At 46.1% G+C, this 15,221-nt stretch overlaps 1 protein-coding gene across 1 annotated transcript in view; it reads right to left on the reverse strand.

The window, feature by feature from the left end:
• Positions 1–13,552, reverse strand: part of LOC116950558 (uncharacterized) — a 35,103-nt gene extending 21,551 nt beyond the window's left edge. The window contains exons 1-2 of the mRNA XM_032968437.2: positions 12,586–13,552; positions 3,495–3,580 (exon numbers count right to left, since the gene is read on the reverse strand). The gene's annotated coding sequence lies outside the window, so the exon portion shown is untranslated. The remainder of the gene's footprint in view (positions 1–3,494; positions 3,581–12,585) is intronic.
• Positions 13,553–15,221: the final 1,669 nt, after the last annotated feature.

Consider the following 15,221-nt stretch of genomic DNA (forward strand, 5'->3'; position numbering starts at 1 on the left):
TGCCACTGGTTCTTCATGTTCTGCAGATGCGACTGGTTCTTCACGTTCTGCAGATGTAGATACCGCTGGTTCTTCATGTTCTGCAGATGTAGGTGCCACTGGTTCTTCTTGTTCTGCTGATGTAGATGCCACTGGTTCTTCATGTTCTGCAGATGTAGGTGCCACTGGTTCTTCACGTTCTGCAGATGCCACTGGTTCTTCTTGTACTGTAGATGTAGATGCCACTGGTTCTTCACTTTCTGCAGATGTAGATGCCACTGGTTCTTCTTGTTCTGCAGATGTAGATGCCACTGGTTTTTCACGTTCTGCAGATGTAGATGCCACTGGTTCTTCACGTTCTGTAGATGCCACTGGTTCTTCACGTTCTGCAGATGTAGATGCCACTGGTTCTTCTTGTTCTGCAGATGTAGATGCCACTGGTTCTTCACGTTCTGTAGATGTAGATGCCACTGGTTCTTCATGTTCTGCAGATGTAGATGCCACTGGTTCTTCTTGTTCTGCAGATGTAGATGCCACTGGTTCTTCATGTTCTGCAGATGTAGATGCCACTGGTTCTTCTTGTTCTGCAGATGTAGATGCCACCACCGCCATCTATTGCACGGCAGTTGAACTTACGACTCTCGGTCCGAACAGGCAACTGGACATACGGACCAGCTTTGTTCACGTCTCTGAAATATAGTAAGTCGAACGTTCGTAAGTAGAGGAGTCCCTGTATCAACGGCGACGTTTCGGGCAATAGCCCTTCTTCATGGCCGTTTAAAACAGAGAGGCCAGCAGAGATAGAGACAGGAGCGGATAATAAGAGATGGAGACTGCATTCGTTAACACCGTGGGATTGCCCGACGAGAATGGCATTTATTTATTTTTAAAACGGCAATCCTCTTCCGTTGAGTTTGCTGCCTAACTCGTCGTCGCCACCGAGTACCGGGACGCATCCCCTTCCGGTGAACGAGGCGCGCCACTGACCCAACGCGCTCAGGATGGCCAGGCGTGGAAGGGTCGACCGTTGTTGCACCCTCGTCTGGATGGGGAATGCATTGGGCCCGGAAACATTCAACGATTTTTTTTTCCCTTTCCACGTCAATACGAGGAGTGCACACGTATTGATTTTACGTCGTTTCGATTGCAACACAAGCAATCATCATCAGGTGGGAAAACCACAGAAATAACTTTTTTTTGCTGAAGTATTTTCTTGCTGTGGTTTTCCCACCTGATGATGATTGCTTGTGTTGCAATCGAAACGTCGTGAATTAATTTATTTCATTTTCTACCTACGTGATGACTTTACCGAAAGAGCCAAAGAGCATGGATCCCTGCAGTCACGAAAACCTCAAATCTAGAATTAGGTCGTTCTTCTATGCTCGTGTACCGCCACCATCCTAGCGGCAGCGTCGCCAACTAATTTAACATTCATTAGAGGGTATAATTGGTCGCGTGTATATTGCTATCAGATGCGTGTGTAAGAATCGATGTTTAACCTTTCTAGAAATAAAACAGGAGGCGTTAAGATATTCGAGCAACAAATATAAACCTTTTGCAAGGCATTAAACCACACGTCCTTGTGGTGAACATGCAAACAAAACATGCTCTAATAATAATAATGTATGCATTGTCTTTGTAACTGATTGGCCTACACCAGAGGCAGCCTTCTTTGTGGCCTAGTATCACCAGTGTCAGACCCTAGAACGCTAAAAGGCGAACAGTACAAAGGCAATGCCACACGTAACGGAGAATTTATAGCTGGGGGTGAGCAGCAGCTATATCGTGGGACCTTTTTGCCAGTATCCAATAATATATGCATTTGAAAGACTATGCAAATATTAATAAAGTATTAAAGCTTTCGTGACTGCATAAAATTACTCATTGGTTTTTTCGGTAAAGTCAGTAAAGTCACGTATGTAGAAATACAATAAAATTATATTAATATAATTTACCTAAAAGACCAATGAGCATGCAAATATTATCAGATAATGTTTGCATGTTTTTCCACAAAAACTGTGTGTGGTTAATGTAGTAACTTGATGCCTTGCACAAGGTTTATATTTGGTTTTTGAACATCTTAACGCCTGCTGGTCATCAGAATTCCAGGTGGTGCGCGATGGCTGTGATGCACACGCAGCTTGATCCTGACAACAATGACGATACATTTCGATTTTAAAGCTTTCGTGACTGCAGGGATTCATTTTCTTGGTTCTTTCGGTAAAGTCACGTAGAAGGGATATAATAAAATAATATTTGTATTATAATTATTGTTTTACAAATAAAATAAAACAATAATTATGGGTCGTAATGGGATGCCGATTTTATGAATCTTTGGTAGCCCAAACAGTCTAGGTGGTTTTGAGGCCCTTGGCTTAATTTGGTATTGCTCATTCTTAGGGATTAATTTGCAATTATTGCAGTAGTCTTACGTTCTAAATGGCTACAATAATACTCAAATTAACAGAGCACTGAATGCCAAATCACGATCGCAAAGCAACACTGCTGAAAGCGATCAGATTGTTAAAACAATTAAAATTGCATATATCTCAGGAGTAACTGAAAAATTAGCCCGTGTATTGCAAAAGCAAAACATTAAAGTAAGATTTGGTACAGTACACAAAATTTAAAAACTAGTATCTTGCACTAAAGACGAATTACCTAAATGGTCAACAGAAGGTGTATATTGGATTAATTGTTTATGTGGCAGATGCTATATTGGACAGATGGGACGTAACATCAGCAAAAGACTAAAAGAACACCAAAGAAATATTAAATTATCTCAAACACAACTGTCGGCAGTGGCAGAACATGCTTGTCAACAAGGACACTCAATTGATTTTGATAACGTTGAAGTGTTGTGTAAAACTAATTATTACTGGCAAAGACTAATTCGAGAATCCATTGAAATTGAGAGGAATAAAAATAACTTTAATCGCTCTGACAGCTACAGGCTTAGTGCGGCTTGGAAGCGTATTATTAAATAATACATACTATAATTCCTTATAGGGTTAAACACATACTAATTAACGGATTACTAACGTAGCATATAATCACAATAACACACTACAACTAATTACTCATCTACAACTCATTACTAATCATAACCATTGACTGATTACCAATCGATTATATAATTATCGATTGGTAATCCCCCCCCCCGCCTCAAATCACTGCACCTGAATGAGTTGAATAATGACGTCACCCTGCTGCTCTATTTAAGACCGGGAGCAAGTGAGGGCTTCACCATTCTGGCGAATTGCCCGATGATGCTGGATGTAATTACCATTGAAACGTCGTACTACTCAAAATGTAAATGTTGTGGATTCACTCTTCAACACACCGGTCGGCTAAAGTAGTGAACTATTTGTCTTTTGTCAACGTGACACTTTTTTGATGATTGTCCGTGTCGGGTGGTGGAGGGTTACGACACATTTATAAATAACGCGATCTAACCCAAAAACCTTTATTATGAATAATATTGGTCGTGAAAGCCTCCCACGTGTTAAACTCACCGTGATGATGATGATAGATTGAGAGACACCGCAAACTCCAAATATACAGCAGCAGGCGTCGAGGTGGGGATCGAACCCACGGCTTCCTGCATACCAGGAGGAGGTAGTTAACATCTCGCCCAATGTTCATAGATTACACTCAAGGACAAAATAAGTCCTCAATTAATTCCAAAAGAATAATTATTCATCCATCGCGCATGAACGTTAATGGGCGTCAAGTTTCATGTATGAGGTATAGCCCTGTGAGCCATGCGGCTCTTAAGTCGGGTGCAACCGCAACAATCAAAATATGAATCTACATCGCAGAAAACTATTACACCACAACCAGGCCAAAATAAAGCTACAAAAACAATGTAACAACAGTAATCATAGGAACTGCGATTTAAAATTTTAACAATAAACGATATACATAACACGTACGACAAAAACGTGCAGCCATAGCTGGCGGCACGACACTCCCAGTTTGAACGTTCAGAACAAAATGAAATAAACAAAATCCCGACGCGATTTGTTCAAACTAAAGTACGACAACCTCGTGCGCGTGTCTCCTGACCTGCGGGGGCCCACCCCGCTTGCTCTACGCGACGACAATTTTTCAAAGCGTGAGAGGGGAGGGGAGGTTTCTCGTCGTCGATGGCATCGGAGTCTTCACCCGCTCGCAGTCAACGGAGGGCTGCAGGGCTGCACTGGCGGCTGGGAGCGTGCGTCCGTGCACCGCGTGTCGCAGCGGTGAGCGCATCGCGCTGCTGCCGGGCGTGGTGCTGGCCACCCACCCCCACCTCGTGTGCCGTGCCGGCCAAGGTCGTAATTGTAATTTATATTGGGGGGGACACACACCCCCCCCCCCCACCCACACAATATTCAAATATGCTCAAAATGTCCCCCCCCCCCAATATATTGCTATGAAAAATAATTGCTATGCTATGTAAATAATAAACAAAAAAATGCTGAACCTTGGCCACAACATCTGGACTTGTCTTCATATAAATCAATGCATAGATTTATGTTTATATGATTGTGATTGTACTTTATTAACCCCTAATCTCTGCCATTACATACAATGAAACAAGAAATGGTAAAAAAAAGTAAAAACAGAGGAATGTAATACAATACACTATTAGACATTGTTGTAAATAAATAAATAAAGAGTCCATCCCGTGTGTTAGTGATTCTTTTTATATTTTAGGCAGGAAATTCGTTTTCAAATGTAGATAGTTTTCTGGGTTGGGACCCCCAGACCCCCTGGAAGATTTGCCCCCCCCCCCCCCCCCCCAATGTTGACTCCATGGCTACGGCCTTGGTGCCGGCCTTCACACGTGCTACTCTCTGACAGCACTTGCCCCAACAGTCTGCTAAGGCTATACGGGGGATCTTTGGGGAGCGGTGGCACAGTGGTTAGCGCACCACGCTGCGAACCCTGCATCGACCCGAGTTCCGATTCCTTGAACACCGGTGGCGAGAATATCTGAACCGGTACTGGGTCTCCCCTGGGTCGACTCAGCCTCAAATGAGTACCTGGTGCGGTGTGTAAAAACATCGCCACTTGGGAAGACAAAGGCGACCGGGCGTGGTGCTTGACCACCCACCCCCGCCTCGTGCGCCGGCGGCGACCTTAATAGGTGCTCGCTAACAGCACTTTGGCCCAGCAGTCTGTGTGTAGACGACAAGCGGAATGCTGCTGTGGATGCGTTGTGTGTTGGAGAAGCCATAGTGCACCTAGCCTGGCACCATCACCGTGGCGACGTGAACCCGCCACTTGCACACGGCAGTTTGTGGTCACGTGTGCACGGATGAGCGGTGGGCGCAGTGGTTAGCGCGCTGTCACCGCCGGGTCAATGCCTGGCGATCCGAGTTTGATTCCTGTTCACAACGACATCGGTGACGAATGTCTGAGTCGGTTCTGTACATCCCTTAGGTCGACTCAGCCTTAACTCAGTGCCTGGGTTTGTTAAATAAATGAAACCGGACGCACACGCATCAGGACTGGGGAGACAAAGGCGGTCGGGCACGGCACTGACCTCAACACCCCCGCAGTGCTGCGAGCGCTTTGGGAGCGTGACTGGATTGATAATTAGCGTAATTAACACAGTTGTCATGGCAACGTGACAAGATTATCCCATTGACACTGATGATGATGTTGGTGATGATGTTGGTGATGATGTTGTTAGTGATGATGATGTTGTTGGTGATGATGTTATTGGTGATGATGTTGTTGTTGGTGATTATGTTGTTGGTGATGATGTTGTTGATGAGGATGTTGTTGGTGATGATGTTGGTGATGATGTTGTTGGTGATGATGTTGTTAGTGATGATGATGTTGTTGGTGATGATGTTGTTGGTGATGATGTTGTTGGTGATGATGTTGTTGGTGATGATGTTGTTGGTGATGATGTTGGTGATGATGTTGTTGGTGTTGATGTTGTTGGTGATGATGTTGGTGATGATGTTGTTGGTGATGTTGGTGATGATGTTGTTGGTGATGATGATGTTGGTGATGATGTTGTTGGTGATGATGTTGGTGATGATGTTGTTGGTGATGATGTTGTTGGTGATGATGTTGGTGATGATGTTGTTGGTGATGATGTTGTTAGTGATGATGATGTTGTTGGTGATGATGTTGTTGGTGATGATGATGTTGGTGATGATGTTGTTGGTGATGATGTTGTTGGTGATCATGTTGGTGATGATGTTGTTGGTGATGATGTTGTTGGTGATGATGTTGTTGGTGATGATGTTGGTGATGATGTTGTTGGTGATGATGTTGTTGGTGATGATGTTGGTGATGATGTTGTTGGTGATGATGTTGTTGGTGATGATGTTGTTAGTGATGATGTTGTGACTTTGTTCGTGGTGGTGGTATGGAGATGGGTGGGTGACGATTCTGATGATGATATTGCTGATGGTGTTGTTGTTGATGTTTGGATGATGATGGTGGTGGATGATGATTCTGGTAATGATGATGATGGTGATGATGATGGTGGTGATGCAGGGATGTCAACACAAACAAAGATCCCCCGTATAGCCCAAACAAACTGTAGGGGCAAGTGCTGTCAACGAGTAGCACCTATGAAGGCCGGGATGGCACAGGAGGGGATTCGTGGCCAGCACCACGACCGGCCGCCTTTGTCTCCCTAGTGGCGATGTTTACATCGCACCACGTACTCATTTGTGGCCGAGTCGACCTAGGGGAGGCCCAGAGCCGGTTCAGAGAATCATCACCGGTGTTGGCCGTGAGTGGGAATCCAACTCAGGTATCCGGGTTTGTAGCGCAGCGGAGCGCTAACCACTACGCTACCACTTCCAACGCAACTCACACACACACAACTCACACACACAACTCACTCACACACACAACTCACACACACACACAACTCACACACACACAACTCACACACACAACTCACTCACACACACAACTCACACACACACACAACTCACACACACACAACTCACACACACAACTCACTCACACACACAACTCACACACACACACACAACTCACACACACACAACTCACACACACAACTCACACACACACACAACTCACACACACACACAACTCACACACAACACACACACACACCTCACACACACACACACAACTCACACACACAACTCACACACACACACACAACTCACACACACACACAACTCACACACACACAACACACACAACTCACACACACACAACTCACACACAACTCACACACACAACTCACACACACACAACTCACACATACCTCACACACAACTCACACACACAACTCACACACACAACTCACACACACACAACTCTCACACACACACAACTCACACACACAACTCACACACACACGCGACTCACACACACCTCACATACACAACTCACACACACACAACTCACACACAACTCACACACACAACTCACACACACAACTCACACACACACACAACTCACACACACACACACAACTCACACACACACACAACTAACACACAACTCACACACACAACTCACACACACACAACTCAGACACACACACAACTCACACACACACACAACTCACACACACACACACAACTCACACACACACACAACTCACACACACAACTCACACACACAACTCTCACACACACAACTCACACACACACACAACTCACACACACACACAACTCACACACACACACAACTCACACACAACTCACACACACACACAACTCACACACACACACAACTCACACACACACACAACTCACACACACACACAACTCACACACAACTCACACACACACACAACTCACACACACACAACTCACACACACACACACCTCACACACAGAACTCACACACACACACAACACACACACACCTCACACACACACACAACTCACACACACACAACTCACACACACACACACACCTCACACACACACAACTCACACACACACAACTCACACACACACACACACCTCACACACACACACACACAACTCACACACACACACCTCACACACACACACACACAATTCACACACAAAACTCACACGCACAACTCACACACACACACACAACTCACACACACAACTCACACACAACTCACACACACAACTCACACACACACACAACTCACACATACCTCACACACAACTCACACACACAACTCACACACACAACTCACACACACACAACTCTCACACACACACAACTCACACACACAACTCACACACACACACAACTCACACACACACGCGACTCACACACAACTCACACACACACGCGACTCACACACACCTCACATACACAACTCACACACACACAACTCACACACAACTCACACACACAACTCACACACACACACACAACTCACACACACACACAACTCACACACACACACACAACTCACACACACAACTAACACACAACTCACACACACAACTCACACACACAACTCACACACACACAACTCAGACACACACACAACTCACACACACACACAACTCACACACACACACAACTCACACACACACACAACTCACACACACACACAACTCACACACAACTCACACACACACACACAACTCACACACACACACAACTCACACACACACAACTCACACACACACACAACTCACAAACACACACAACTCACACACACACACAACTCACACACAACTCACACACACACACAACTCACACACACACAACTCACACACACACACACCTCACACACAGAACTCACACACACACACAACACACACACACCTCACACACACACACAACTCACACACACACAACTCACACACACACACACACACCTCACACACACACAACTCACACACACACAACTCACACACACACACACACCTCACACACACACACACAACTCACACACACACACCTCACACACACACACACAATTCACACACAAAACTCACACGCACAACTCACACACACACACACAACTCACACACACAACTCACACACACAACTCACACACACACACAACTCACACACACAACTCACACACACAACTCACACACAACTCACACACAACTCACACACACAACTCACACACAACTCTCACACACACAACTCACACACACACACAACTCACACACACACAACTCACACACACACACAACTCACACACACAACTCACACACACAACTCACACACAACTCACACACACACAACTCACACACACAACTCACACACACAACTCACATATACAACTCACATACACAACTCACACACACACACAACTCACATATACAACTCACACACAACTCACACACACAACTCACACACACAACTCACATATACAACTCACATACACACCTCACACACACACACCACAGAACTCACACACAGAACTCACACAGACACACAGGACTCACACACACACACAACTCACACACACCACAGAACTCACCCACACACACAACTCACACACACACCTCACACACACAACTCACACACACACACACCTCACACACACACAACTCACACACACACCTCACACACACATCTCACACAGACACACACACCTCACACACACACACGACTCACACACAACTCTCACACACACACACAACTCACACACAACTCACACACACACACAACTCACACACACACACAACTCACACACACACAACTCACACGCACACAACTCACACACACATACAACTCACACACACACAACTCACACACACACACAACACACACAACTCACACACACACAACTCACACACAACTCACACACACACACAACTCACACACACACAACTCACACATACCTCACACACAACTCACACACACAACTCACACACACACACAACTCACACACACACACAACTCACACACACACGCGACTCACACACACCTCACATACACAACTCACACACACACAACTCACACACACAACACACACACACAACTCACACACACACCTCACACACACACACAAAACTCTCACACACACACAACTCACACACACACAACTCTCACACACACACGACTCACACACACAACTCAAACACAACTCACACAACTCACACACACACAACTCACACACACACAACTCACACACACAAAACTCACATACACACACACACAACTCACACACACACACACAACTCACACACACACACACAACTCACACACACACACACACAACTCACACACACACACACAACACACACACAAAACTCACACACACACACCTCACACACACACAAAACTCTCTCACACACACACAACTCACACACACAACTCACACACACACACACAACTCACACACACACCTCACACACACACACACAACTCACACACACACAACACACACACACACACAACTCACACACACACAACTCACACACACACACACCTCACACACACACACACACCTCACACACAACTCACACACACACACAAACAACTCACACACACAACTCACACACACAACACACACAACTCACACACACACACACCTCACACACAACTCACACACACACAACTTACACACACACAACTCACACACACACACAACTCACACACACACAACTCACACACACACAACTCACACACACACAACTAACACACACACACACCTCACACACACACAACTAACACACACACACACCTCACACACACACAACTAACACACACACAACTCACACACACAACTCACACACACACAACTCACACACACACACCTCACACACACACAACTCACACACACACAACTCACACACACACCTCACACACACACACCTCACACACACACAACTAACACACACACACAACTCACACACACACAACTCACACACACACACCTCACATACACACCTCACACACACAACTCACACACACACACACACACCTCACACACACACACAACTCACACACACACAACTCACACACACACACCTCACACACACACACACCTCACACACACACCACACACACAACTCACACACACACACACACCTCACACACACACACACCTCACACACACACAACTCACACACACACACCTCACACACACACACACCTCACACACACCACACACACAACTCACACACAACACACGACTCATGACCTCTACAAATCGTCAGCCGTGATGCTCTTGTTGGCCGTGATGGTGAAGATGATTGCGGTGGTGATGATGATGATGCTCGCTATGCTGCCACTGATAATAATCCTGATGATGGTGTTGATGCTGATGGAGATGATTCTGACTTGTAACGATAAAGCAATGATGATGTTATGATGTAATGATTATGATTACAGTGGTGATGATAATGATGATTGCGGTAATGATCATGGTAATCACGATGATGGCAAATATGACGTAATGATGTATTGATGATGATTCAGTGATGGTCTGCTGATTGTACTGACGATGCTGGTATTGATATTTGATTACTATGATGGACCTTAGTAATCATGATGATGTAATGGATAATATAATGTACTAACCATGTTGATTGGGATCACTTTGGTGATGATGCGATGATGAATATGATGATGTACTGATGGTATTTATGGTGAATACGGTGGGATGATGATGTACTGAGGGTATTGATGGTGAATACGGTGCGATGATGATGATGTACTGATGGTATTGATGGTAAATACGGTGTGATGATGATGATGATGTACTGATGGTATTTATGGTGAATACGGTGGGATGATGATGTACTGAGGGTATTGATGGTGAATACGGTGCAATGATGATGATGATGAACTGATGGTATTGATGGTGAATACGGTGCAATGATGATGATGTACTAATGGTATTGATGGTGAATACGGTGCGATGATGATGTACTGATGGTATTGATGGTGAATACGGTGCAATGATGATGATGATGTACTAATTGTATTGATGGTGAATACGGTGCGATGATGATGTACTGATGGTATTGATGGTGAATACGGTGCAATGATGATGATGTACTAATGGTATTGATGGTGAATACGGTGCAATGATGATCTGATGGTATTGATGGTGAATACGGTGCAATGATGATGAACTGATGGTATTGATGGTGAATACGGTGCAATGATGAGGATGTACTGATGGTATTGATGGTGAATACGGTGCAATGATGATGATGTACTGATGGTATCGATGGTGAATACGGTGCAATGATGATGATGATGAACTGATGGTATTGATGGTGAATACGGTGCAATGATGATGATGTACTGATGGTATTGATGGTGAATACGGTGCGATGATGATGATGATGATGATTGTACTGATGACGATAGTGATCATGATGGTGGTGGTGGTGATGATGATGTCATGAAGAATATCTGATGATGCACTGATGATGATGCACTGATGATGTATTGATGATGTACTGACGTTAGTGGTGATGATGTACTGATGATGTACTGACGTTAGTGGTGATGATGTACTGATGATGTACTGATCATGTACTGGCTTTAGTGGTGATGATGTACTGATGATGTACTGATGATGTACTGGCGTTAGTGATGATGATGTACTGATGATGTACTGACGTTAGTGGTGATGATGTACTGATGATGTACTGACGTTAGTGGTGATGATGAGGTGAATACCAAGAAAGCATTACTCACTCGCTTCACCGTTGCGGTGACATCAGCCACCTCCTCACTGAAGCGGTGTCTGGGTTCATCGTCGAGGTGATTGATGACGGCGATGATGGAGACAGCGGTCCGGCCAGTTGAATTAATCGACGAGGTGCCGAGGTTGATGTGATGGATCGTGAGCTGGTGACGAAGGGATGGTGATGCGGTGGTGATGAGCTGGGTGATGAGGTGAGAGAGTGTCGGTCTCTTGCTGCTCCCTATGTCACGTTCCTCCTCCTCGTCGTCACGTTCCGTCTCCTCCGCGTGACGCACGCGCGCCGGAGCCGCCCGCTCATCACGAACACCCAGGGGGCGCGCGCGCGTGCGCGTGCGTGCGTGGGCGCGTGCGTGATGCCGTGGGGTTGGCGATGGTGGTGGCGATGGGGGGTCGCGTGCGATGATGGTGATGATGAATGTGATGGTGTGGGGTGATGGGGGATGGCGTGTGATGATGATGATGATGAATGTGATGGTGTGGGGTGGGAGGTGGGGTGATGGTGGTGATGATGGGGGATGGCGTGTGATGATGATGAATGTGATGGTGTGGGGTGATGGGGGATGGCGTGTGATGATGATGCATGTGATGGTGTGGGGTGATGGGGGATGGCGTGTGATGATGATGATGATGAATGTGATGGTGTGGGGTGGGAGGTGGGGTGATGGTGGTGATGATGGGGGATGGCGTGTGATGATGATGAATGTGATGATGTGGGGTGATGGGGGATGGCGTGTGATGATGATGATGGATGTGATGGTGTGGGGTGATGGGGGATGGCGTGTGATGATGATGAATGTGATGGTGTGGGGTGAGAGGTGGGGTGATGGTGGTGGTGATGGGGGATGGCGTGTGATGATGATGATGATGATGAATGTGATGGTGTGGGGTGAGAGGTGGGGTGATGGTGGTGGTGATGGGGGTTCGCGTGCGATGGTGGTGAATGTGATGGTGTGGGGTGATGGTGGTGATGGCGGATCGCGTGCGATGGTGATGATGAATGTGTGATGGTGCCGGGTGATGGCGCTTCGCGTGTGATGATGAATGTGTAATGATGAGGGGTAACAGGTGGGGTGATGGTGGTGATGGGGGTTAGTGTGTGATGGTGTGAAGTGAGAGGTGGGATGATGGTAATTAATGTGTGATGTGTGGGTTGAGAGATGGGGTGATGGTGCCGGGTGATGGGGGTTATCGTGTGATGATGAATGTGATGGTGTGGGGGTAAGAGATGGGGGTGGTGATGGGGGTTATCGTGATGATGATGATGAATGTGATGGTGTTGGGGTAAGAGATGGGGGTGGTGATGGGGGTTATCGTGTGATGGTGATGAATGTGATGGTTTGGGGGTAAGAGATGGGGAGGTGATGGAGGTTATCGTGTGATGGTGATGGATGTGATGGTGTGGGGGTAAGAGATGGGGAGGTGATGGGGGTTATCGCGTGATGATGATGATGGGACATGTGATGGTGTTAGGGTAAGAGATGGGGAGGTGATGGAGGTTATCGCGTGATGGTGATGATGGGACATGTGATGGTGTTGGGGTAAGAGATTGGGAGGTGATGGAGGTTATCGCGTGATGGTGATGATGGGACATGTGATGGTGTGGGGGTAAGAGATTGGGAGGTGATGGAGGTTATCGCGTGATGGTGATGATGGGACATGTGATGGTGATGATGGGACATGTGATGGTGATGATGGGACATGTGATGGTGATGATGGGACATGTGATGGTGATGATGATGAGACATGTGATGGTGTGATGATGGGACATGTGATGGTGATGATGATGAGACATGTGATGGTGTGATGATGGGACATGTGATGGTGTGATGATGAGACATGTGATGGTGTGATGATGAGACATGTGATGGTGATGATGAGACATGTGATGGTGATGATGATGAGACATGTGATGGTGTGATGATGGGACATGTGATGGTGTGATGATGAGACATGTGATGGTGTGATGATGAGACATGTGATGGTGATGATGAGACATGTGATGGTGTGATGATGAGACATGTGATGGTGTGATGATGATACATGTGATGGTGTGATGATGAGACATGTGATGGTGTGATGATGAGACATGTGATGGTGTGATGATGGGACATGTGATGGTGTGATGATGAGACATGTGATGGTGTGATGATGAGACATGTGATGGTGATGATGAGACATGTGATGGTGATGATGGAACATGTGATGGTGTGATGATGGGACATGTGATGGTGTGATGATGGGACAAGTGATGGTGTGATGATGAGACATGTGATGGTGTGATGATGGGACATGTGATGGTGTGATGATGAGACATGTGATGGTGTGATGATGAGACATGTGATGGTGTTGATGAGACATGTGATGGTGATGATGGAACATGTGATGGTGTGATGATGAGACATGTGATGGTGTGATGATGAGACATGTGATGGTGTGATGATGAGACATGTGATGGTGTGATGATGGCTATGAGGACAGATGCACGACAACGAACGACATCGCTCATCTCCACATGCAGCCCCAAAGCACGGTGGAGAACTCCACATTCGCATGACAGGCGCCAGCCCCCCCTAAAGAGCAACTCTTTATTGCCGATGTTTTAATGTGAATGTTCCCGAGATCGTAC

This window comes from Petromyzon marinus, chromosome 39 (assembly GCF_048934315.1).
Source record: "Petromyzon marinus isolate PM22_M1 ecotype Great Lakes invasive population chromosome 39, UKy_Petmar_22M1.pri1.0, whole genome shotgun sequence".
Classification (NCBI taxonomy): Eukaryota; Metazoa; Chordata; class Hyperoartia; order Petromyzontiformes; family Petromyzontidae; genus Petromyzon; species Petromyzon marinus.